This window comes from Ovis canadensis, chromosome 3 (genome assembly GCF_042477335.2).
Source record: "Ovis canadensis isolate MfBH-ARS-UI-01 breed Bighorn chromosome 3, ARS-UI_OviCan_v2, whole genome shotgun sequence".
Classification (NCBI taxonomy): domain Eukaryota; kingdom Metazoa; phylum Chordata; class Mammalia; order Artiodactyla; family Bovidae; genus Ovis; species Ovis canadensis.
The window spans coordinates 59,634,205-59,640,204 of NC_091247.1; positions in this window are offsets into that span (position 1 = coordinate 59,634,205).

Sequence of the window (6,000 nt, forward strand, 5' to 3'; positions counted from 1 at the left end):
TGTTGAAATGATAGCTGACCAAAAATGATGTTCACCTTTAAACTCTGAACTTTCTGGACTAATCGTATCTGCTGAGAAAGTCGTGGTGTTGAGTTACTTGCAGAATGACATATGCTCCGTATTTCACTAGTCACTCTACTAGTTATGCTTTAATTTTATTCTATTTCCTTAAGTTCTCACTTTCTTTGACCTGGTCTTTTTCAGAATGATTCTGGGTCTTATATCCGGCTCTGAAGATATCAAGACAAGGGGGATTTCTAGTATTGGCTAAACACAGGATGCTGCTGGGCTGAGAATTCCAGCACTTTATTTAACCATGTAGTAAAGAAGTTAAAAGAAATTCTTATAGTTTTGAAAAAGGGATATTTAAGACCCTGTGGAGAAAACATCAAAGCAAATGGTGTAAACTGATACCTGAAAGCAGTTATTCTGTGATCACCTCTTTTCCTCTCCTGTCAACACAAATGGAAAGATTAGAGTCGGAAAGACACAGGGATGAATGAAGCATTTAGTGGCCGTTCCTCATATTATAATGAAAATACACTGCCTGCATCATAAGTGAGAATGGTGATTTTCTGCCTTTAGGAAGCATTGGGCTCACAGGAGTGAATTTCACATTACTTAGTCACTTTTGACCAGAAGCCACGGATCACTCAAAGTCCAAATGCTTTTTGGAGCATCAACTGCCCCCATCTTTCTGTGCTTCCAGAAATTTTCATATTGACTCTTTTAAAGCAGTAACCTGATCAATCAAAGAATAATGGTCAGATATGAAAAATAAGTACATGGATGAAAAAGAAAATAAAATGCTCCCATTACAAACACACATCCTGGTCAATTAGAAACATTTTCAATCCCACAGATCGATTCTTCTCCTGGAATTCTCATAGCCTTATGTTAAATGTGAAGCTGATTGTTAGGATGTTGAAAAGCCATTATTCAAGGGAATCACACCAAAATAGTTTAATATTTTAGAAATATAAAGAGGAACTGGGTCTCACCCTTTTGGTTGCAATTCAGTGCATAAATACAAAGATAAGAAACCTTTGATTCTATTAGAGAAAATAAAGCAAATAATTGGTGGTCACAACCCTATTTATATCCCTAAACAGGCAGCAACTTTTTGTTTGGAACTGAATAATAATGTTTCAAGAGTGAGTAAAATCATGTCTTCGTATAATTGAAACTTCTAGTGTTGGTCATAACCAGAGTTTACTACACTCAGACCATGTAGGAAAAGAAAAAGACCGAATGAAACACCTGTTGCAAAATGTGTCTCAGTTAATATTTGCAGAGAAAAAAGAGAACACAGTGAGATTAGAGAGAGAGAGAAGGAGAGAAGAGGCATAATATGAACTAGCATCCCCCTCACATCAAGATCTTCAAGCGGTGAGGCAAATAAAACCTTAAGACCAAAACTTGCAACAGGATAGACATGTATGTGTATTAGGACTTTGACCTGAGTGTCCCTAGCCTGGAAAACCCCATGGCCGGAGGAGCCTGGTAGGCTGCAGTCCATGGGGTCGCTAAGAGTCAGACACAACTGAGCGACTTCACTTTCATTTTCACTTTGAGGCATTGGAGAAGGAAATGGCAACCCACTCCAGTGTTCCTGCCTGGAGAATCCCAGGGCCGGGGAACCCGGTGGGCTGCCATCTATGGGGTTGCACAGAGTTGGACACGACTGAAGCGACTTAGCAGCAGCAGCAGCAGCATGTTTTGACATAAGAACCAGGTGAAAGTAGGTACAAATACAGATAGAATTTTCCCACTCAAGTGCTAGTGCCGAAGTTGTGTCAAAACAAAGTCAAGAGAAATGACTTGGGAACGCTTTCTGGGCTGCCTGGTGGCATTCTGGTTGTTGTCTGGTGGCTGATTTCCCTCAGTTGAGGTGCTGTCCAACACTTCAGGGCCCAAAACTACTGGTACCAACTGCAGGGAAAAACTTCCCGCAGTGGTTAGAGAGTTCTCACCTTGCTCCCTAAGCAGGTGTAGATGTACATTCTCTTTCAGGGTGTTGGATGCTTGTCTTTCTCTTAATGAAAATAATTGCCAGACAACTTCTCTGGTTCTAGACACAGCATAATCCACACGGAGGAGGGCTGGTCTGGCTCCTGGGCCAGGTGACACAGAATCTTCCAGATCTGAGTGGGGTCAGAAAAGCAAACGGCTCTCTGCAGCCTGCGGTGCCAGCAGCCCTCCACGTGGTCCTGGAAAACATAGAAGACTTGATTGAAGACATCAATCATCTGGATCTGTTGACACTTAGAATACTGAGGAACAACAGTAAAATGATTCGAAACCCGCCTGACATCAAAATACAACAGGGAGCTTGGTGGGTGCTCCAGGGGGAACATGGCAGCCATTCCCTGGAGGCACGGTGGGCATGAGCTCCCTTAGTGGGGAGAAGGATGGAGGTTCTGCGAGGCTGTCCTGGGGGAGCCCTGAACCCTGTTTACACAGAAGAGGACCCAGTGACTGTGACTGAGGCCTCCATGTGGCCTCCTCCTCAAGGCCCTACACTCATATCTGCCTCAGCCCAGGCTGGTGTCAGCCTGTCCTCTGCTACCACAGCTACTCCTGCCACCCTGGGGCTGAGCCTCATTGGGAAGATTCTGTTTGGAGCCTTACATTCTGTGGAGCTGAGGGAGTGTCCTGTTCACAGACATGCGTGCAGTGTGTCCAGGCTCCTCACTGCTGACTCTAATGAGAAATCAATAGACTGTTGAATAGAAATGTGTCCCTTCCTTGAACATGTGGTGAAACACTTGTCCTGAATACTTGTGTTTCTTCATATATGTTACAAATCCATGAATATAAAAACACTTATTTTCAAGATAATAATACAATTTTAATAGCATTTGCTGTGTAATCTCAAGCTGGAAAGGAAATCATCTTTAATAAGTTTTAATCCTTTAACCAGCAACAGGATTATATTGTTCAGGGGGATCTGGAATTAGTTTATGTAAATCATACACTGTCAGAATATGTAACTAGCATGTCCTATGTAACTAGTATTAGTTGGGAAGTATTTTAGAGCATTTAAAAATGGTATCTATCGGAAGTATTCAGTTTCTATACAAGAATTGCTAGAAAATGTGAGAACTTCCCTGGTAGCTAAGCTGTTAAAGAATCTGCCTGCAATGCAGGCAGACCCTGGTTTGATTCCTGGGTTGGGAAGACCCTCTGGAGAAGGAATAGGGTATCCACTCCAGAATTCATGGGCTTCCTTGGTGGTCAGACAGTAAAGAATCTGCCTGCAATCCAGGAGCCTGGTTTTGATCTCTCGGTTGCGAAGATCCCCTGGAGAAGGACATGGCAACCCACTCCAGTATTCTTGCCTGGAGAATCCGCATGGACAGAGGAGTCTTGCATGCTGTAGTCCATGGAGTGAAAAGAGTTGGGCATGACAGAGCAAGTAAGCACAGCACAGCACAGAAAACATGAATCAGATTTATTTTCAGGATATGAAGATTCATGTGAAAACTTTGCATTTATTTACTGTTTGAATTCATTTGTTTTCATAATAATACTATACCAGGCTTATAATCTCCAAACTGTATTTTGGTTAAAAATGTGAAATGTGAAATAATACAAAAGGTGAATCACCATTGCTAGGGAGAACATTGGATGGTTTGGTAAGCCACCCACTGCAGAAGGTACAACATAATAAAGGGTTAAAGTGAAGATTCATATTTCAGAACATCAGAAACGAGTGGAAAATATGGGAACTAGATGACATGAAAAATCAAAGCTTTCAGGTTTGAGGTGATATTTACCAAGCAATTTGTTCTTCTATATTATTTTCCAAAATGGCATGTGGACAGAGGTTCCAATTTGGCTGTAACAGAGGAATGCAGCTGGAAAGAGAGAATCCATCTGAGGCCTATGAACCCAAAAGGCTACCTCTAGCATAAGGGCAGTTTCCTAAAGGGGACATTCTGAGATGTGAGTCAGTAGTCAGGGGAGGGGAGCGGATGCTGGGCCTCAAACCAGGAATCCTCCCCATTGGTCTCCGTCTCCTCTGCATCTGCTGTTCTGCACCTTCAGGCCTTTCTGTTCAGGCCTGCAGATGCCTGTAGCATCTCCCAACCCAAGCACATGGCCTCTGCTGGACTGTCTCCAGGAGAAAATAGGTTTTCGAGACTCTCCTCATCTGAAGGAGGTTGACATGATCTCAGGTTTCTGCACAGGGGCATCCCTGAGCCCTTGATGGTGACAGACCTCAAGCCTGCTCCACACGCTCATTTCCTCTGACACTGACAGTGGCCTAGACATCACGAAGAAACCCAGGCCCACCTCTCTTCCTCTCTGTGATTCCATAAGGAACACTCTGGATCTTCTTTCTGGGTTCCCATTTTCAGTTCTCAACCCCACCACCTTTTTGAATTCCACCAAACAGAAGCCAAAGGGCAGTATATGTCCAATGGTGTTTCCTTTCTGTTTCCACTCCTGCAGTCTTCCCACACTATAAAATTCTTCCTTTTCTTCCTTTTCAACAAACAAACAAAACAACCTCTCACATCATTCTGTATTCTTCCAGGGTTCTACAGAATAAATTCTACACCTATATAGTCCAGCTGCCGTCTATGAGGTCACACAGAGTCGGACATAACTCAGCAGCATAGTCCAGTTTATTTATTTATTTTTTAGTTTTTAAATACCAACTTTTGAAGACACCATATTCCTTTTTGTGATAGGTAATTGAGAAAACAAAACAAAGGTCTGCTTAGTCAAGGCTATGGTTTTTCCAATAGTTGTGTATGGATGTGAGAGTTGGACTATAAAGAAAGCTGAAAGCCGAAGAATTGATGCTTTCGAACTGTGGTGTTGGAGAGTCCCTTGGACTGCAAGAGATCCAACCAGTCCATCCTAAAGGAAATCAGTTCTGATTATTCATTGAAAGGACTGATGCTGAAGCTGAAACTCCAATACTTTGGCCACCTGATATGAAGAGCTGACTCATTGGAAAAGACCCTGATGCTGGGAAAGATTGAAGGTGGGAGGAGAAGAGGATGACAGAGGATGAGATGATTGAATGGCCTCACCGACTCAATGGACATGAGTTTAGGTAAACTCCAGGAATTGGTGATGGACAGGGAGGACTGGTGTGCTACAGTCCTCAGCGTCACAAAGAATTGGACATGACTGTGCGACTGAACTGAACTGAATTGAGAAAAATTAAAGAATTTTAACATTAGAATATTGTGTCTGCCATAAATTTACAGAACATATTTGAACATGTATAACCCAAAAGTTTTACTAATTTCCCCACCAACTCTCCCTGAAGCCAGGTTGCATAGACTGTGATCAGACACATGGTGAAGTAGTTGAAAGACATGGAGTAAAAAGGAGATTTAGAAAGTGAGGAAAGTGGGGAAAATCTATTTTTGATCCTTAAGGAATTTTATCTTAATAATATACTAATATGTAATATGATAATGATAGTATAAGCCAGCAAAGGTCTGTCTAGTCAAAGCTATGGTTTTTCCCATGGTCATGTATGGATGTGAGAGGTGGACTATAAAGAAAGCTGAGGGCCGAAGAATTGATGCTTTTGAACTGTGGTGTTGGAGAAGACTCTTGAGAGTCCCTTGGACAGCAAGGAGATCCAACCAGTCCATCCTAAAGGAAATCAGTCCTGAATATTCATTGGAAGGACTGATGCTGAAGCTGAAACTCCAGCCCTTCGGCCACCTGATGTGAAGAACTGACTCCTTGTAGAACACCCTGATGCTGGGAAAGACTGAAGGCAGGAAGAGAAGGCGACAAAAAGGATGAGATGGTTAGGTGGCATCAACAACTCGATGTACATGAGTTTCAGCAAACTCCAGGAGTTGGTGATGGACAAGAAGCCTGGCGTGCTGCAGTTCATGAGGTTGCAAAGAACTGGACATGACTGAGCAACTGAACTGAACTGAATAATATAATAAGAAGTGTGAACTGCTAACACGTATTGAACTTGTTTTGCTATCAATTCACCTCACTTGTCCCCTGATA